The sequence below is a fragment of the Elephas maximus genome, chromosome 1 (genome assembly GCF_024166365.1).
Source record: "Elephas maximus indicus isolate mEleMax1 chromosome 1, mEleMax1 primary haplotype, whole genome shotgun sequence".
Lineage (NCBI taxonomy): Eukaryota > Metazoa > Chordata > Mammalia > Proboscidea > Elephantidae > Elephas > Elephas maximus.
The window spans coordinates 49337665-49358520 of NC_064819.1; the positions used below are offsets into that span (position 1 = coordinate 49337665).

At 44.9% G+C, this 20856-nt stretch overlaps 1 protein-coding gene across 7 annotated transcripts in view; it reads left to right on the plus strand.

The window, feature by feature from the left end:
* RREB1 (ras responsive element binding protein 1) overlaps positions 1-20856 on the plus strand; it is a 190340-nt gene that overhangs the window by 26157 nt on the left and 143327 nt on the right. For 3 of the 7 annotated variants that reach the window (XR_007517197.1, XM_049883000.1, XM_049883055.1), the window contains exon 1: positions 16317-16603. The exons of 1 other annotated variant lie outside the window; for it this stretch is intronic. The gene's annotated coding sequence lies outside the window, so the exon portion shown is untranslated. Of the gene's footprint in view, positions 1-16316; positions 16604-17174; positions 17235-17310; positions 17366-17601; positions 17900-20856 lie in introns of those variants that run through there. 3 more of the 7 variants (XM_049883022.1, XM_049883036.1, XM_049883013.1) reach the window with 3 other exon arrangements.

A 20856-nucleotide genomic window follows, 5' to 3' on the forward strand; every position in this document is an offset into this window, starting at 1 on the left:
CCTGCCTTGTCCTGTGTTTGATTCCTGTCATAAGAAGCCTGAGAAGCAAATATGACCCTGATGTCAGATATTGCTGTAGCAAGTTGCCATCGAGTCTGCTCTGACTTGTGGCGACCCCTGTGTGCAGAGTAGAACTCCTCCATAGAGTTTTCAGGGCTGTGACCTTTTGAAACCAAATTGTTAGGCCTCTGCGTGGGTTCAAACCGCCAACCTTTCAGCTAGTAGTCGAGCGCTTAACAAGTGTTTGCACTACCCACAGATTCAATCACCTGGCACTGGCTACGGCTGAGCATACATCCCATTTACCCAACCACAGGTGTGGGCTGTCACTGGGATGTACTGGGTAGCATTTGGCATCTTCAAATAGAATATTCATCGGGTGGGACTGGAGCTTTCAGTGTCCATATGACCATGGGCTCTTTAACGTTGGTGTTTTGTGGCATGTGGTGCCAGGCTTCCCGGTGTGTTCATGGGTGGTGGAATAAGGAACCAGGAGAGGGGTCCTTAACTTTTATTGCTGCCTGGATAAAGCCCAGAGATCTACGGACGCACCCTGGTCTGCTCTAGCTAAGCTCCAAGACTCTTTTGGTAACTACAGATAGGAGACAGGAGCTCAAGATTTGCTCTTAGCTCCATCCTGGAGAAAAGAGGTCATAGCAGTGGGTTGGAATCTCTTAAGAAAGATCCTTCTCCCAAGTCCATGGGCAGGGTCAGGGACGCTTTATTTTGACAAGTACGAGTTCATTGGGAAGCTAACTCACTACTGACAAGTTTTGTTTTGTTTTGTTTTTTTAGTTTTTTCCATACCAGAAGAAAATTTTTTAAACTGCTTCTTAAGAACCACCCACATGCCACAAAAGCATTATTTATCCAGGGCAAATGGGAAAATGCAAGACCTATTTAACACATTTTTATGTTTTAAGTATGATTGCTTTTTAGATGATTTTGAAAGTTGTGCTACTCCCAGATTTCCAGTTTTATAAAATGCATTGGAATTCTGTAATACAAGCAGATAACATATAAACTTCAATATGTGTAAGAATAAGACATTCTTGGTAAAATAGAGGGAGAGTGAAAAAGAGGAAGACCCTCAGTGAGATGGACTGACACGGTGGCTGCAACAATGGGCTCAAATATAGGAACAATTGTGAGGATGGTGCAGGACCAGGCAGTGTTTCGTTCTGTTGTACACAGGGCTGCTATGAGTCAGAACTGACTGGACGGCACCTAACAACAGGAACAAGATTAGTAATATAATAAATTAATGTAATTACATAAAATTTGGAAAGCAGAAAAAATATGATACTTTCTCATCATCACTTTGATATTATTTCTCATTTTGGTAAATTTCCAGTTCTTTTTAAAAATATACATGTAATTGTAATAATATATATATATATAAAGTTCATATATAAAACTTGTGCTTTACTCAGTATCATAATACATCCTTTTGTGTTTCTGTATTCTCCATACACATCATTTTTAATTGCATAATGTGCATCTAATTCGCTCGTGTTTTTAGTGATGCTACTGTGGATGTGTTAATAAATAATCACCTTTTCTATCTGTAGAATTATTTTCCTAGGAGCCAAGAAGTGAAATTACTGGGTCAAAGTTTAGGAAAATTTTAAATCAGATAAATATTTACTTATTTTTCTTCTGTTTCTCTTATAATTTCATATTTTGCATTTAATTCTTTAGTCTGTCTGAAATATGTTTTAGTGTTTGGTGAACACTTGGTGAGAAGTTGTCATTTGGTATCAATTTTTTTGTTTCTCAAATTGTTCCAACTGTTTTACTAATCTCTCCTTTCTTCCCACTAATTTGAAATTCCATCTTTTTCACATACCAAATACTGCGGGTTTTCTGTTTGATTCCCCTGACCCATCTATTACTGCATTGGCACTATACGGTGGTACACAGCATATGTACAGTGTTTTTAATTGTTCCAGCTATATTACATGTTTAATGTCTGGAAGCACTTTTTCCCTGTTCTCCACACCCCCTTTTTTCAAAACTGCAGGTTTGTTTCTGTGTCTAACTAAAGTCTTGGATTACAACCTGATCAAGATTTAAAATTTTCTGACATTCCATACAGTGCAGTAGAAGGAACGTGGCTCAGGACTCAGAAAGACTTGGATTCATGATCCTGATTCCACCGCTTACTAGCTGTGTGACTTGGATGAATTACTTACTTTTGGTGGGCCTCAGGCTGGCTTTTGAAATAACCATATGAACATCCGTACTTGTTCCAAATTCGTTTGCAGTAATGGACCAGTGACTGATCATAGTGTCACTTAACACAGGTCTGTATCTTTCTATAAAATAAGGCCATTGCTTTAATGACTGTAGGAAACTTGTAACTCAGTATATTAGTAGGCTTCTCCAGAGAAAGAAAACCAAAAGGATATGTATTTATTATGTATACATAGAGAGAGATTGATTTTAAGGAATTGGCTCATGGGATTGTTGGGGCTGGCAACTCCAAAACCCATGGGCTAGGCAGCAGGCTGAGAGGCAGTATGTCTGTGTTACAGTCTGGAGGCAGAATTCCTTCTCTGAAGCCTCAGTTTTTCCTTATAATGCCTTCAACTGATTGGATAAGGCCCACCCACATTATCGAAGGTATCTGCTTTACTTAGAGTGGATTGATTGTAAATGTTAATCACATCTACAAAATGCCTTCACAGCAACTTCTGGACTAGTGTTTGACCAAACAGCTGGGCCCCATAGCCTAACCAAGTGGACATATAAAATTAACCATCACATTCAGTATTTTGGTTATAACTGTTTTATCTTATTGTCACCATAACCTAATTAATAACCTTAAGAAAGATTACGAGCAACATTATAAGTACCTTATACACGTAGACACATATATAAATCCACCTCTATAAACATACCCATAAATTAATAATTACCATGTAATTTTTTTTTTTTATGTAGCAGTTATGCAATAATGTCCTTGATGTGGCACTATTCTGTTTTATTTTTTAATGTAAGATTACCTGGGGATTTTGATGTATCCTTAATACTTTTTTGGATTAAGATATGTGTTGACTGAAAAATGCAAACATTAAACATCTCATTTTTAAGATATAAGAATTAAAGTTTATTGAGCAGCCACCGAAGGCCAGATGCCTTTTTTGAATGCTTGATGTGTGTAGCCTCTTTTACTCAGGACAGTGCCGCAGGTGGTCATTGCTTCTGTTTATAGGAACTGAAGTCTACAGGCATTACACATCTGGTATTAGTGATACAGCGGTAAGTGGCATCACCGGGACTAGACCCCAGGGCTGTCTCAGTTCCCAGCTGATGATCTTGCCACTGTCATCTGCCACTTCCAGGTGTATTTACAGTGCCCACTTTGATATAATTCAATTCCTGAGAAATTGGAGAAGAAAGAACTCTTCTTTTAGCTGAGACCTGAAACTTTGATTTCAGTTTAGGAATAAGACATGACATGATATATGAGGAAATACGAAGAAAAGAACTGATGCAGTTATAGTGTAAAGATAAGTCACAGAAAAGGGTGGACTTGCTCTGGAGAGAACCACGGGTTTTAAAAATGTGAATTACCTGTATGTCTGTGTGCCTAGCACATCCTCTAGGTAATTGCTTCAGGTATCCTTAACTTTGACAGAGATATTTATGACTTTGAAGATGGTCGCTTGATTTTTGTCCATATAAAAAACTATTACATGTTTATTCTAGAAAAATCAGAAAATACTGATAATGAGAAAGAAGATAAAATTCCTTATAACCCCACTGCTTGGAAATAACCACTCTTTAACATTGTGGTGTCTTTGTTTTCTGTCTTTTTATACTCATATGCAAGTATAGCTGTTTTTGTTTGTTTATGAAAATGGTATTATGCGTTTTCAGTCAGCTTTTTTCACTTAATTATATCATGAATGTTTTAAATGAAATTAAGTGTTCTTCTGTGGGATCATTTTAATAAATATAAAGTATTCATTTGATGGATGTTGATAGTAGCTAATTTCAGATTCTTGAACAACTAGGTTGCTTCTAATTGACTTTACTTTTTGGATGATCACAAATTATTTATCTGTTTTACCATCATATCACATAATACTGACTTATTCCTTAAGGACTTCTCATACCATTGCATCTCAGGTAAATACCTACACGTAGGAGCTTACATCCCTAAGCCCGAAGTCCTAGTTTATGGTTTTGATGAAATTGTTCTAGTTTACAGAATATTCCCTATACTTGGGCAAATAAACTTTAGGCTTCAAGGCATACACTGGTTTCGTTTTAAAAGGTTCAGCTGAGAAGGCAACTTGTAGTGTAGCTTTTAAAGCTTTTGTGACGTTTATTGTTCCAAACATGTAACACATCACTAGCCTGTGAGAGCCACTGCAGCAGGGGTCTTGTCTGCCTTGTTCACTGTGGTAGATAGAGCCTAGAACATCATCTTTGCTTATCAGTTCCTGGCTGAATGAATGAACGACAAACGCCAAGTTTCCTTAGTAACACAAAGACTTGTTTTTAATGTCTTAGTTTCTTAGTGCTGCTATTACAGAAATACAAGTAGGTGGCTTTAATGGAGGCTAGAAGTCTGAATTCAGGGTGCTGGCTCCAGGGGAAGGCTGTCTCTCTCTGCTCTTGGGGAAAATCCTTGTCTCAGCTTCTAGTAGCTGGCAACCCTTGGAGTTCCCTGGGTGGTAGACTGCTCTGCCTCTGTAGTCTTCAGATAGTGCTGGTCTGTCCCTTAGGTGTGTCTTCTGTGCCTCAGCTGATTTTTTACATCTCAGAAGTTACTGGTTTAAGACACACCCTACACCAATAATGGCCTCATTAGCATAACAAAGAAAAGTCAATTCCCAAATGGGATTACGTTCCTAGGAATAAAAAACAAACAAAAAAACCCAAACCCACTGCCCTGTAGTCAATTCTGATTCATACCAACCCTATATTCGTAGGAATAAAAAAAAAAAAAAAACCCAGTGCCGTGGGGGTTAGGATTTATAACACATATTTGGGGGGACACACTTCAATCCATAACAGTGCCCTTCTATAAACTTTAAAACATCTTATGGACACATACCACCATTAGTTACATTGCATCCTGAGGTGTACGTATTTCAGGCATAAATTGCCTGAAATTGTTAAGCCTGTTGCCTCAGAAGCCAGGAGCATTGGGTAAAATCATCCCAGTGCCCTGTTTTTCAATGTGAAATGACACACAGGCACTAGATATGACTTTATTTCTTGCCGAGAGAGAGTTTTCTGTCCAGTAAAATACACACATTTTTATTTTCAGTGTTTGCAAATAGTTTTTCCTGGGTAGCTGCTCACGTGATGTACCGCAACTTCTTCAGCCTGTTTAGAGTTGAAAACTCTGGTCTGATCCTTTGACCTGGGGACATGGGGACCTGTTGTGTGAGCAGGATGACTGGCAGGCAGCCAGGCAGTGTGGGTGGAGCCACTGGGAACCTGAGAGCACTGTTAGTGGCCCCCATGAGCGAGGTCCCTTTGGTCTTCTGAAACTGCAGACGTTTAACTTGGGTCTGTGCGTTTCTCAGCACAGTACACAGACGCACTACTGACACAAGTATTAATTTCACTTATTTGTACCCTGGTTCATGAATAAGGAGCCTCGTCCTACAGAGAAACAAATACTCAATTATAAGTCTCATCCAATGAGTAGAGGGATTTTTTTCCCTGATTTCTGTTGTCTTGTATGAACACAGAGGAGGAATACAGAGCCTCTCACTGTCTCCCAATGTTATACAATTTTAAAATCCTGTCAAGAAATAAACATGTCATGGAGACAAGGCTGGCATAGAGGTGTTAACCCCCCCTCCCCCCGAGGATTCTGAATATTTCTATCTTTGAAACAACTTTTATAGTTTAGAAGCATGGGAACAACTCATTAATCAAAAACCCAGCTGAGAATCAAGAAATAAGCCAAAGAGCAAGCAGAGATGCCAGTTGGTCCTCAGGCTTGTTTTAGTCACGTTTCTAACCATCTTGATTATCCAGTTTCCTAACCACTGCCTACTAGAAATGACCAATTAGAAAGGGAAGGGGAGGTTGCTATTGGCAGGCATGCCAAGTTTAGAAAGAAGTGGCAGAGGACAGCCAGATAGTGAGAGAGGAGAAAGAAAGAAAGCAGAGACAAAAACACAAGTTGGAAATGACCGGGAAGCCACATGGTGTGTCCACAGGTAGCTACTACACACTTCAAGGATGAGTAGTTTCTTGAAGACATGACCATTTTATAGCTCATTATAAATATTGTTCATAAAAAGTCATTGTATGATAGTCCAATATAATACTTGAAGTTTATGATAGTACCATTTTGTTCATATATTAACTTTCTGATTTTCAGAGAAGGAGAAAAAAGGGAGGCAGTGCATAATACATTTTAAAACAAATTTTTATCCGAAGCATCGACCATTTAAAGGGAAAAGCCCATTGTCACCAGAAGTAACGAACGCATCCCTTAAGTTATCAGGATAACTGAGGAAATAATGTATTTAGAGTAACAGAGCTTGTGTTAGGTGTGCTAGGAAGCCCGTCCCTACAACTTTCTACTTCCTCTGTGAGAGGGAGAGTTTAATTGGCAGCATTACTAAGAGGATTTTGAAATTCCAAATGACATCTCACAGTCTGCCTCCCAGCCTCTGCCGCCTCTAGGCAGACCCCTTCCTCCAGCCACTTCCTCTTTGCCCCAACCTTTCCAGTTCCTTCCCACTCCTCCTCCCCACCAGTTCCACCTCTGCACACTTCAAAACAGCCTTTCTAAGTAAGAACCTGTACTTCATAGTGCTGGGACACAGAAGTCATTAGCCCAGACAAATCCCTACCTTCAAGAGATTTCTCATCTAGTAAACCTCTTCCATTGAGGCTGTGGGACCCATAAACGCGTTGCCCTTGAGTTGATTCTGACTCATAGAGACCCTATAGGACAGAGTAGAACTGACCCATATGGTTTCCAAGGAGCGCCTGGTGGATTTGAACTGGCAGCCTTTTGATTAGTAGCTGTAGCTCTTAACCACTGCGGCACCAGTGTTTCAGTGGGACCCGTAGTTCTAAGAAACTCTAATCCTCAGCTTTTCTGGCAGCACTTCCTCTGCTTTTGAACCCTGTTGAACACCTGATTTCTCCTTAGAGAGAGCGCTTGCCTCAAAAGTCTTTGCTAAAGAAGACCAGGTCACCCAGGTCACAGGTGAGGAGATGGAGTCTGTGAGCATGTCCCTTCCATGCCTTGGGTCACTGTCCTCCCTCTGGTCCTTGTGTCTCTGATGTGAGTGCCATTTGTTTATGCCTGGTCTTCTACTTGTACCCCGGTCATTGCCTCACCTTCGCAATGGCCTAAACAACATCTTCCTTCACGTTTTCCCTCCCCACCCTACCCCTTCCTCATTTTTGGTAACAGTACCATCCATGCATAAGACCAGTCTCTGGTCTTCATCTTTTTTTCCATTTCCTCAACCCAGTGATTAGATTTCTGCTCCATTTCACAGGAATCGTTGGGTCTTTCTCCTCAGAGGTCTCTAGCCCTGCGCCTCTCTCCCTCAGCCCTCCTTTTCTCCCTCCCACTGTGCCTGACCCTCCCAGCACTGAACCTACTTTTTCTCCTCCTCTTCAGGTCCCTTGACCTCAGTTGCAGCCCCTGGGGTCCGTTTGAACCTAGTTACCTATTTCACTTCTGCCCCCACCACCTCCCAATGAAGCTGGACCCTGCTATTTCTGTGTCTGCCTTGCTCCTTTATATTTCCAACTGTCCACGATCCCACTGTATGTTTTCCCTCCTCTGTGGCTCTGTGGCACTTGGCAGGAAGGTAAAATGGAGCCGAATTTCTCCACCACCAGTTCCCCATGTCTTCTCCCTCTGAGCCTCAGCCTCACACTGCGCCCTGTGCTCCTGCCCTACCTTGTCCAAGGCCGTCAGATATCGACTCCCACAACTTGCGTTTTCCCACTAATACTTCCCAGTACAGTATGCTCCTCCTATGCTTTTTCCCTCCTCCCATCTTAGAATGCGAATTAGCCCTCCTGTTTCCCTGTCATGTGCACGCGGACGCACACACACACACATAGCCCTTCCTTCAAAAGTTATGTTCTCCTTCCTATATCTGTATCCTCTCCTTCCCTAGATCTACATTCCTTTCCTGTTGACCTAAACGTCCGGGTAGTTTAGCCATTCCAAGCCCCCTTCTTGGCTGGACTCATATTCCAAGAGATCATTTTTGAGACACTGCAGAGCAAGGTTTCTCAGTCTTGGCATTGTTGACACGGGACTGGATAACCCTTTGTTGTAGGGGGATGTCCAGTGCCTCGTAGGATCTTTAGCAGCATCCCTGGCTTCTACCTGAAAAATGTCAGTAGTACCCTCTTCCCCAACTTGTGACAACCCAAAAATATCTCTAGACATTGCCAAATGTCCCCTTGGAGGGGGGGAGGTGAGAATCACTCCAGTTTAGAGGTTGAGTGTGGGCCTGCTAACTCTTCTCTAAACTCTGTGCACTAGGCACTTTGGAATCCATAAAATATCCAGCTACAGCTTCAGAATTTATTCTGCACATGTGGAAAGTAATACTTGGAGAACAAAAAGAGGCTTGAGCCTTCTGTTTATGTGAAGGATGGGGTAATTAGCAATACTTAAAAAGTAAAAAGTGCATTCACTTATCTTTCCAATCAAGTCCTTGTTGAACAACACAGACAATAGCGGCCCTTCTGCAAAACACTGGTCAAGAGCCTCTTAACTGAGGTTAGTTAAGACAATCAAGTAGGCATTTTTTGAGTAAATGATTTAACTCTTAATGTGCTACCAGCGATGACGATGACACAGTAAGAGTATGGACTCTGAGGTCAGGCCACCTGGTTTATATCCCAGCTCCACCACTTACTGGCTATGTGCTGTTGCACTTGACTTAACCTCTGTGCTTCAGTTTCATCAGCTGTAAAATAGAGACGACTAAAAAAAAAAAAAAACGAAAAAAATAAAACCAGTTACTGTTGAGTCAGTTCTGACTCGTGGCAACCCCATGTTTCAGAGTAGGGTTTTCAGTGGCTGTGACCTTTTGGAAGTAGATCTCCAGGCCTTTCTTCCAAGGTACCTCTGTGTGGATTCAAACTGCCAACCTTTGGGTCAGTAGTGGAGCACTTAACTGTCTACGCCACCCAGGAACAATAGACCTGCCTAATCTGGAGTGTGGAGAGAATTAAATGAGATAATACGTGGAAGGTACTTAGAACAGTGCCTGGCACGTACTAAGTGCTCAGTAAATGCTAGCTGCTGCAATTGTTGCTGCTCTTGTTTTCTTTTCTTCCTTTTATCACCAGACTTCTCAACAGAGCAATGGCCTTCACTTCCATGTCTTCCAGACACTCTTTTAACCCCTTGGTACCTGGCCTCTGCCTTCCACACTCAAATCAGTTCATTTTCTCCGCTCTTACCCTCTTTTCAGCTCCTTGACTTAACTTCTCTGTATTTGACACTAGTGATCACCTTTTCCCTTGGAGCATCTACTTCCTCGGCTCCTTGGATGTTTTGCTTCTTCAGAAGAGCACTTGCTACTCTCTTGTTTTCATCCACCTCGTTTCAGGCATTTCCCTGGGCTCAGCCTTTAGCCTTTTGCTGTCCATTTTCTCTCTCTCTTAGATGTCTCTCTCCAGACCTTTTTCCTGGGTCCAAGCTTCTCTCATCTTCTCTGTGTCCCTCCACCCCCATGGCTCATAGCACTGTGAATAGGGCTGTTGTTCATCTAGTTACCTGGGTTTGTTTCCTAGGGCTGTCCTCACAAAGTGCCACACACTGGCTATCTTATAAGAAATTTATTATCTCACAGTTCTGGAGGTTAGTAGTCTGAATGAAATCAGGGTGTCAGCCATGTTGACTCCTCTTGAGGGCTCTAAGGGAGAATCTGCCCCACGTCTCTCTTCTGGCTTCTGGTGACAGCTGGCTGTCTATCACTCCAGCCTCTCCTCTGTCTTCACCTGGCTGTCTTCTTCCTGTATCTGTGTCTCTTCTCTTTTTATAGGGGCACCACTCAGATGGCATCAGGACCCACCCTACTCTAGTGTGAAAAAAAAAAAAACACCCCGTGTTAATTTAACCGATCACATCTTAAGAGACACTGTTTCCAAACCAGGTCACCTTCACAGGTACTGGGGTTAGAACTTCAATATATCTTTCCGAGGGACACAATTTAATCTGTGACATTTTCCAAGCCAAAAATCTGGGAATTATCCCTCTTTAACTCCCCCTCCTTCTCACCCCACAACCAGCTGGACCACATCCATTTCTTACATCTGGTCCCTCCTATCTAGCCTACTGCTTTTGCTTGAATTCTCACGCTGTCCCCGTCCCTGTTCCACTGCTGCAGTGGTTTCCCTGCCTTCTGTGTCACCACCCTGCCCCTTAGTCAGTGCTCCAGAGGGACTTTTTTCTTTCTCCCATATTCAGTTTGTCAGGTTCTGTGGATTCTGTGCTAATATGTCTCAAGTCAGTCCCCTCCACCTTGACTGCCAGTGCCCTACCAGTTCTTATTTCTTAGATGAACTATTCCATTCACTCCTAACTGGCCTCCCTGCCTCATGTCTTGTCTTCCAGACCACTCTCCACAGTACCACGGAGGTGACTCTTCTGTCTGCCCTCCTCAAGCCCTTCCATCACCTCACCACTTGGATAAAGGCCAAGTCATCTGTGAGGTACACAGGGCTCTTCACAGTCTGGCCCAGCAGCTGGCTCTCCTGGCCCGTCTCTGGCTACCTCCCCTCCTCCCTCAGCTCAAGCCACAGAGTGAGGTATTTGCAGTTCAGGAAGCTGGCCTTGTGGTTTTACGCCTCTGTACCCTTGTGCTCACGGCTCCCTCCATCTGGAATGCCCTGCCCCCTCCTATCTGCCCGGGGACACCTACACATCTTTGGGCTTCAGTGGAGTGTATCCTCATCCAGGCTACCACTTCATGTCCACATCCTTCTTCTGTGTGATTCCCCACAGGCCATAGCTATGTGTTCTGTTTCTTTCTACCTCAAGCTCGGGATCACCCACTGTGTCACCTTCCACTCAAATGGGCTGCCCACCTTGGCTTCTCGTTGTCATTATTCTCCCAGCCGCCCTAATACACGGACATCATCTTGGCCTTTACTCCTTCCCTGTCGATTCTCCACCCCCACCAGCAGCTATCCCATCTGTTCTTCCTGTGACATGGTCCCTGATCTTCTTCATTTCCTTTGCCCCCATCCTAGTTCAGGCCTTCAGAATTCTTTGTGCCCTAGCCTCAGCTTCTTTAACTTTGAGCCTCATTACCTGTATATTAGAGTATACATTATAATCCAGCCGCACTAGAATCCATACTGACCTCTGAACAGGTGGCATGATCTGCTATGATTATGCCTTTGTGTCTGACATTTTTATCCCAATTAATAAATTTCTAGCCATTCTTTTTGGCTCAACTCCAGTGCTTTCTTTTCCGTGGAGTGTTCACTGATTACTCTTATTAGAAGCGATTACTCTTCTTAAAACACCTAAATTCTGTACCTATTTTATGGTTATTATTATATGTTGATTTGCATGATTACTTGTGGATGCAGAGATTAGATTACAAACATTTATAAGGTGGGGATTATAAAGTACCCGCTTTCTGTCACATCTCCACTGTAGAACCTAGCATGTTACCATAAAACCCATAAACCCGTTGCCATCGAGTCGGAATATGTATGTATATACCTATGTGTGTAGGTCGGCTTTATTGAGATATAATTCACATACCACACCATTCACCCATTTAAAGTACATAATTCAGTGGTCTTTAGTATATTTAGAGTTGCACAACCATCACCACAATCAATTTTAGAACACGTTTTACACGCCAAAAAGGAACCCCATATCTGTTAGCAGTCAATCCCATTTTCCTCTATACCTTTAGCCCTAGGCAACCACAAATCTTCCTGTCTATGTTTATGTATTCTGGACATTTCATATAAATGGAATCATACAATACTGGCCTTTCATGACTGGCTTCTTTCACATAGTATAAAGTTTTCAAGGTTCATCCATATTGTAGCATGTTATACTTTATTCCTTTTTATAGCCAAATAATATTCCATTGTATGGATATACCACATTTTGTTGAGCCATTCATCAGTCAATGGACATTTGGGTTATTTCCATTTTTGGCTAGAATGAATAATGCAGCAGTGAACATTCATGTCTAAGGTTTTGTGTGGACATATGTTTTCATGGAATTGTTGGGTCGTAAGGTAACTCTGTTTAACATCTTGAGGACTATCAGACTGTTTTCCAAAGCGGATGCACCATTTACATTCCCACCAGCAGAGTATAAGAGTTCCACTTTCTCCACACCTTGCCAACATTTGCTATTATCTATCTTTTTGATTGTAGACATCCTAATGGATATGAAGTGGAATCTCATTGTGTGTGTGTGTTTTTAATTGTGGTAAAATATATGTAACAAAATATTTGCCACTTCAGCCATTTTCATGTATTGACATTAATTATGCCCACTGTGTTGTGTAACCATTACCACTGTTTCCAAATTTTACCATCACTCTTAACAGAAACTTCATTGTGGTTTTGATAGTACAACTCTTATTAACTATTAGATGTTCAATAATTTTTTGTGTTTGTGCTTTACGTGAAAGTTTACAGCTCAAGTTAGTTCCTAATTTAAAAATTTATACATATTGTTTTATGACATTGGTTGCATCCCCACAATATGACAGCACTCTCCCCTTTTCCACCCTGGGTTCTGTGTCTATTCGTCCAGTTTTCCTGTCCTTTCCTGCTTTCTTGTCTTGCTTTTGGGCAGGAGTTGCCCATTTGGTCTCATGTATTTGATTGAACTAAGAAGCACGTTCCTCATGTGTGCTATCATTTGTTTTGTAGGCCTGTCTAATCTTTGTCTGAAAAGTGAGCTTCAGGAGTGGTTTCAGTTCTGAGTTAGCGGAGTGTCCAGGGGCCATAGTCTCAGGGATTCCTCCAGTCTTTGTCAGACCAGTAAGTCTGGTCTTTTTTTGTGAATTTGAATTTTGTTCTACATTTTTCTCCCGCTCTGTCAGGGACTCTCTGTTGTGCTCCCTGTTAGAGCAGCAGGTGGTGGTAGCTGGGCACTATCTAGTTCCTTTAGTCCTTTTGATTAATATTTTCCTTGTGTCTTTGGTTTTCTTCATTCCCCTTTGCTCCAGATGGGATGGGACCAATAGATGTATCTTAAATGCTCGCTCACAGGCTTTTAAGATCCCTGACGCCACTCATTGAAGCAGGATGCAGAACATTTTTATGAACTGTGTTATGCCTAGATGTATCCTGAGACTATAGCCCCAGCCTAGTCCCCCAAGGTGTTTGGATGTGTCTAGGAAATTTCTATGCCTTTGCCGTGGTGAAGTTGTGCTGTCTTCCTATAATACGTCCTTCCTTTCACCCAAGTTGATTCTTGTCTACTGTCTAGTTAGTGAATTCCCCTTCCTGTCCCTCCGTACCCTCGTAATCATCAAAGAATGTTTTTTTCTGTGTGTAAACCTTTTTTTTAGTTATTATAATAGTGGTCTCATACGATATTTGTCCTTTTGTGATTGACTTATTTCACTCAGCATAATGCCTTCCAGATTCATCCATGTTGTGAGATGTTTTGAGGATTCATCGTTGTTCTTTATCATTGTGTAGTGTTCCATTGTATATACCAAAATTTGTTCATCCATTTATCTGTTGATGGGCACTTATGTTGTTTCCATCTTTTTGCTATTGTGAATAGTGCTGCAGTGAAGATACATGTGCGTATGTCTATTCGTGTGGTGGATCTTATTTCTCTAGGATGTATTCCTAGGACTGGGATTGCGGGATCATATGGTATTTCTATTTCTAGTTTAAGGAAGTACCATAGTTTTCCAAAGTGGTTGTACTATTTTACATTCCCACCAGCAATGAATAAAGAGTTCTAATCTCCCCGCAACCTCTCCAACATTTGTTATTTTCATTTTTTTGTTAGTGCCAGTATTGTCAGGTTGAGATGCTGTCTTATTGTAGTTTTGATTTGTCAATAATTATTTTCTGGATAAATGATGTTTATATGCAATATAAACAAGCAAGTCATTTGAACAGGTTTGGTTGACATCTAAGTGTATTCATTAGCTAGATATGAGGAAGACATGATTCAGTATCATTAGAATCCAATTTTTAAAGGTAACCTTGTCCCTAAGCTTTGGCACCAAAAAAAGTAACTTAATAAAACCACATTCTGTTTTTAGTTGACAATATTATCTAGGTGGCATAATAAAAAGGTGGTGATTTGTCATGAAATTCATGTAGCTTTGCATTTTTTAATGTATTTCATAGTATAAACTAAATTACAAGCAAAATTCCAGCTTTGATGTTGTTCCTACTCAAAATCTATCACCAAAAGGCTAACTAATGAAGCAGAGGTAGATCAAGGAAATAAAGTAACATTCCCCCACCAAGCCCTCCCATTGCCCCCTCACTGGTACAGTGACAACTTGGGCACGCAAGACACCAATTTCTATGGTGACTGTGTGTGAGACCTTCCCATTTCCTCCATGACAGGCCTGTCTTCAAAAAAGCATTTGATAATACACGAGGGAGGAAGGGCGGCTTAGAAAAATGTAACTGCTAAAGTTTGTCTGGGTAGAGTTTTCGTCAGCAAATAGTAGACCCTGGGAAACATAACAGGTTCTGAAAACTTAATTTTCGTGACTCTGGAAGTCAGAGAAACAGCCAGCTGAATCAGTCCCTCTTGGGCAGTGGCTTAGCCTACTTATCTCAAGTCTGAGGTAATGGTGGAACTGATTTTGATTGGTTCTAGAGAGTTCTATCTTGGTGAACATCCATACATTTAGTCCATCTTTGGACAGACACTTCTTTCTGCAGCCCTTAAAACCAGAGTCCTATTGAAGGCCCTTAATTAAAGGCCTACGATTTGGCTTACCACTTTGTATGGTGTGCAAGTGACCAGGAAAGCTCACATGGTGGAGCCAGAGTCAAAGTTCACGGTCAAAGGTCATGATGGAGAGTAGCCAGAGGCTTTGTTCATCTTACCTGACTAGTTTCAAACGCATAATTCTATAGTAGTATTACCTGCCGAGCCCTGACAATGGGCTTGGTTTTTTTTGTTCATTATCTGCAGCTACTTAAGAGGTACTTTTGTCCTTGGAATTGGGGGGCGGTATTTTTAACAACCATAATCCTTGTCTTAAGATGTTTCCAAAGGCCGAGAACAGGCCCCTTGCAAAGCCTCAGTGGACCAGTCCTAATAGTGGAAAACATGGAGGAAGCACTGCGAGGCCTGGTTTCTCTGGGCCCCGTGATAACTTCTGCAGTACAGCTCGGGTGAATCGTGGTGAACATGGAGTACTGCTCCGAGGGCCCCTGCTTTTCACAGCGTTGAAACAGGAGCCCTCTGAGAGAAGGAGATATTGCGTGTGGCTTCCCGATGCTTCGGAGGGCGACAGGGATGACACAGCATCAGCCGTTCCACCACGGGGTGGGGACATAAGGGCGGTCGGGCCTCCGCCATCCTCGGGGCGCAGGCAGCCCCCGCTCAGCATCATTTGTGGGGTGTGGGGAAGGTAGGGCGACCAACAAGTGTAGGACAGGGAGCTCAATGGGGCAGGAGCCCCCAGCGAAAGGGGCGAGGCCGGGGGAGGGAAGCCGCCTGAGTTGGGGGCGGAGTAAAGCTTGTTCTCTAATCTCCGGGCCCATCACCGACTCGCCCCACCTGGATGCGGAGAGCGAGGACCGCGTGGAGAGGCACGCGCGGGAGGGGCTCCCCCTCTCCAAATGTCTCCGACACTGAGAAGGGGTCGCAGAGCAGGGCACCCCGACTCTCACTTCGCCCCCCTTGTGCCTCCGGTGGCCTCGCCGCCTCTTCCCGTCTTCCGTTAAAATAATGAAACAAACCGTGGGCTGAAGTGATGAAAAGCCGGGGCGGGAGGCCCTCAGTGAGGGGTCGGGGAGGAAGGGGCGCGGTGGCGGGCTGAGGTGGCCGGCTAGCGAGCGCCGGGCTGATTGCGATCGCGCTCAGATGCGGTCGCCGCGACCCTTCCCCTCGGGCGGGTCCTCCCCTGGCCCGGGGCCCTCCCGGAGGAAGTGGGGCCACCCTGGGGCTGTGGTGGGGGTGGGGGGCGCCACCTCTTTCGGTTCTGGGATGCAAAGTACGACCACTCGGCCAAAATCGGGGTGGGGGAGGCGGGGGCCCGGCGGGTACCGCTCCCCCCCCCGCCCGGGCCGCCGCCGCCGCCGCTCAGTAACACGTCCCCAGGAGACTAGCAGGAGCAACACGTGATGTGTCTACTTATCAGGGTGAGCAAGGGAGAGCGAGGAGGCGAGCGTGCGGCAGGAGAGGGCCGGGGGCCGAGGCGGGGGGCCGGACCGCGGCTCGGGGCGCCGGGGGTCGCCAGCTGCGAGCCCACCTCCCTCCTGCGGGGAGCAGAGGAGGAGGGGAAGTGACTGCGGAGTTGATGAACTTTGCACATCCAGAAACGCCATTTTGATTCCTTTTCCGGAACAAGTTTGCATCTCTTCTCTCTCTCTCGCCCCGCAGCCCCCGGACGCCCCTCCATCATGCTCCGGAGCACACCGCCCTGGGCGGCCGTAAGTACGCGCTCCGGGTTTGGCTCGCTTTCGTCGGATCGCCGTGGAATGTCCGGGTCTGAGCGGGAGCGCCCTTTTCAAGAACTTTTGGGATGGGCAGGGTGCACTCTGCACAGCCGGTTGCACTTTTTAAACTCTGCCTTCCACGGGGCAAGGGGGCCCACGCGCGCTCCCCGCCGCGTCGCTTGCGCCTCGGGGCTGGCGGGGATGAGCGGGCCGCCTCTCCCCTCGGGCTGCCCGAGGGGCCGGCCGCCGCTCCTCCTCCTCCTCCCTCCCCTTCCTCTGCTCCTTTCCCCTTCCCGAGCTGCTGACTCGACCCGTCCGCTCCCGCGAGCGCCCGCCGCTGCTCGCAGGACCTGATGTGCATCCACACTTGCGCGTCGCAGCGCTGGGCCCCGGCCGGCTCCCAGCCGTCCCCGGCAGCAGCAAAGTTTATTTTTAACTAGCGCCGGCCAGAACTCGGATGGTGCGCGGACCGCGGGCCAGAGACATCTTCCCAGCGCCGCGCTCCATCTTCCGCCCTCCTCCCCCGACATCCCTCCCCCCCCTGTGGGAGGGGAAACTCTGCTCCTGCATACTTTCGAGTCACTCCCGGGGCCGCGAGCGCGGGGATGACGGCACCCGCTGCAAGGTAGCCGGGGCCGCGGGGCTCGTGGCGGACCGGCTGGGCTGCCCAGCAGCTCGGCTGGAGCATCGCCTGCGCATTCTCTCGGACTTAGTCTCGGCGCTCGGCGGGTACTCCGGCCCGCTGGCGGGGATGAGGTTTGGCCCCAGCTCCGGGGTGACTTGGGGGGGTGTCGGCCAGAGCCACATCGGGACGTATTGTTCGGTTGTCCTTGCCGCTGGCGTGGCGCGTACGTGTCTCGCCGGGAGCCCGGGGATGGGTGCGCGGCGGGGCGCTAGGGGTACCGCGGCGCCCGCGGCCGTCCCAGCCCGGGAGGGGCCGGAGCATCCGAGCGGGGCCGCGGGCCGCTGCGGGAGCTTGTGCAGAACTTTTGTCCGGCGCCCGCTGGACCAGTTCTCCGCGACTTCTGGCCTCAGGTCCTCCTCCATCCCGGCTGCGACGCGGGGCGGGGGCGGGCGGCAGGCGGCGGGCGGGGCCCAGACCCCCAGGCTCGGGCCGCCCCCAGCCTCCGCCCCGCTCGCGGTCTCTTAGGAAACTGCGACCTTAATGGTTGCTAAGGAGCAGGGGAGGTCCTTCCCCGGGCCGGCCCCCTCCCTGGGCAGCAGCGTTTTCCTGGATGGGGCTGGAGAGTCGCGTCGAGGATGTGGTGACTCGGCTCCCGGGCGCGGCGCGTGAGTACCGGGCGCGGGGCCGCGGGCCGGGTCACTCTGGACCGAGTGACTTTTTTCTCTAAGCGGGGGTGCGGCGCGCAGGGGCTCCGGGCGAGCGCCGGGCTGCGGCGGGTCGCGGGGCGTCGCCGAGAGCCCACTTTGTCGCCGGGCAGAGGAGGGTGGTGAGGGGCGCCGATGCCCCACGATCAGCGGCACTCGGGCCGCAGGAGGGGTGGTTGACAGGCGCCGCGTGCAGTTTCCTCCAGCGACTGGACACTGCGCGATGCATCCGTGATGGATTATAAAAGAGGAGGAAAGTAGTTTTCCTTGCTCAGCAGATTTGCCTTCCCTCGCTCCTTACTGGTTAGGAGATAGAACGTGAGCCCAGATCCGGACGAGCAGTTCACATTCCATTACGAAATTCTACACGGCTTCAGAGCCAGCCCAGCAAACATTCGGGCACTTTGGAGGGTTTTTTTTTTTTTTTTTTGATGTTGTTATTTTACTTTATTAGGGGTAGTAGTGGAGAGATAGAAGGGTGAATTATAAACATAAGTTTTAGGTATGCTGAAAAACCTGTCCGGGAATTTTCATAAATAGAGAAATTAACCTTCGTTGTTGCTCTAGAGTTCGGGTTTACGTTTAGCCCTTTATAAGCTAAGGGAAATAAAAGTTTGCCTCTTGGATAGGGATACTAGAAATAGCGTGATATTTCTGTCCTGAAGAGGAGACTCGAAATGGTTTCTGTAAAGGGTTAGTTGCTACTGTGCATCACTGTGTTTCTGAGATCTCTTTCTTTTAGCCAGGCAGTGGCCTGCGCCTGTGCAGCGAGTTTAATCTGGGAAAATTTTAACTGAAGTGAAAGGTGGAGAAAAGGGAACTGCAAATAATTATTTTTTTCACACCCGTTAAAAGCATCCTTTAGACTTGGTGCTTTTATAAGTAGTACTCAGGTATGGTTCTAAGACATGATTGGATCCGGAAGTCTAAAACTTCCTTTTTAAAACGTTGAGTTCTATGTTTTTTTCAAGAGTTCCACAGAACTTTTCAAGGGATGGGTTTGAGATTACTCTTCAAATAACTTATGCAAAGGTGGGCCACTAATTTTAGTTTAGTTTTTTTTTTTTTTAACCCCAACTCTTTGGAGGGAGCCTTCTGGGTACCCTCTGATGGGTCCTGCTTTGATGTGTTTTTGAGCTTTGGTCACACTGAAGAATTAAACATTTGAATGACTTTAATCAAGTTTTAAATGTGTGAAAAAAAAAAAAAAACCTTCCCCCTCTTTTACAAAAGAAAGGGAGAGACTCCTTTGATTATTTGTTTAGCTTTTGCTCCATTTTAGGTTGTTAATTGAACTTGTACTTTGTACTGTCTTATCATTCTTAAAATACTGCTAAACTGGTGGCATTTTAGGATGTTTTGCTTTAAAAGAGGATTTGCTGGAAAATGTGATAGTGTTAGGAAATGCTGCTAATGTTTGGTCTTGTATGGCATATCACCCCCTGGATTTTTCTAGATAGCATTTTATTTTTCATCAGAAATACAGAGCAGAAGCCCTTTGGCAGACAAGTGTTAGTTGTGTGATGGGGAATATGAGGCTGACTCAGCTGGCACAGGTGATACATTCATTCCTAACTATTTACATCACCCAGTGAGTGACCTTTTGATCGAAGGGTCTTTTATGTTAGATATCTTCAGGCTCACTCCTGAGACCTGATTTGCATCCAGTCCAGGTACAGACTGTTGAAGGAGGAAAATAAACCTAACCTTATCTGTCCTGCATTTATTTGATCCACAGCTGTTTATCAAACGTTACAAAAAAAAAAAAAAATTTTTTTTTTTACCTGCTGTACCCAGGCACTAGTTTAGAAGTCTTTTGCTTGCCATCATATGCTCACTTGTCAACATTATTTATTACTTTTCAATTAGGGAGATTTCCCAGTTACTGAAGTAAAAATTTTTGCATGGCATAGTTAGTATAGACTTAACTCCTACAAAAATTGGTGAAATGTGCTCTCTACAAACAAGTGAATCCTTTTGATGTTTCTATTCATTATCCTTCTGAAAAGTAGGTGGTGCTTCGAAGGTCATAGGATAAGGGTTGCTAAGCAGCTAAACAGAAGGATGCTAAAATTAACCAGAGCATTTTTGAAAGGGAGTCCTCGTCTGTTTTACATTATTTACTAGGTTTAATTAATTTTTGAATCCTCTGTGTCCTTTGACCTAAACAGGTAGGACATTAAGTTTGTTTTGTATGGGTTTTTTGTTACTATACTTAAATAATCACTTTTTTTTTTTGGTAAATGTCTTTAATTGAAGTTCAGTGCTGTCTGACCAGCAAATGGTGTCAAACGGCAGGTCTGGGCAGAGGTCTTACCAGTGTGTTTAGGTTGAACCTTTCCCAGGATGTGTATGTGTCACATCACCTTATTTCATGTATTAGTAACAGACTTTTTTGGGTCTGTTTTGGAAATTCTACATAGTCGTTAAAGGAATGTCTTACTTTTTTTCTTTTATTAAATAAGATTTGCATTGAAAAGGTAGAAAATGCAATGTAGTATACATAGGAAGTATGCAATACAGTCTGTCCTGATAAGGTGACAGTAGTTTTCGTCCCGGTTACTGAGTTTATCATTCCTTAGATGAGGTCTTGACAGGACTCCTCAGTTAATTCAGCCCGGCTCTTAGATATCCTTTCAAATTAATTATATTAGGTTTGGAGTATCTTTGGAAACACTGACCAAATGTTAGAGAAAAAAAAATGGTGATTTGTATTGTAATTCAGCTATAACTATGTTTAAAGGCATTGAAGTTTTTGGTGAGGTAAAATGGTTGAAATTTGAGTGGAGGCTAGGTTGGTAGCCCTGGTGTCTTGGTTGAAAGCAGGCCTACTGTTAGGTCAGATGTTGCCCTGCCTCAAGGTTATTTGTGTATATCTGACCTACTGAACAGGTAAAATTGAGTAATACCTTTTACAT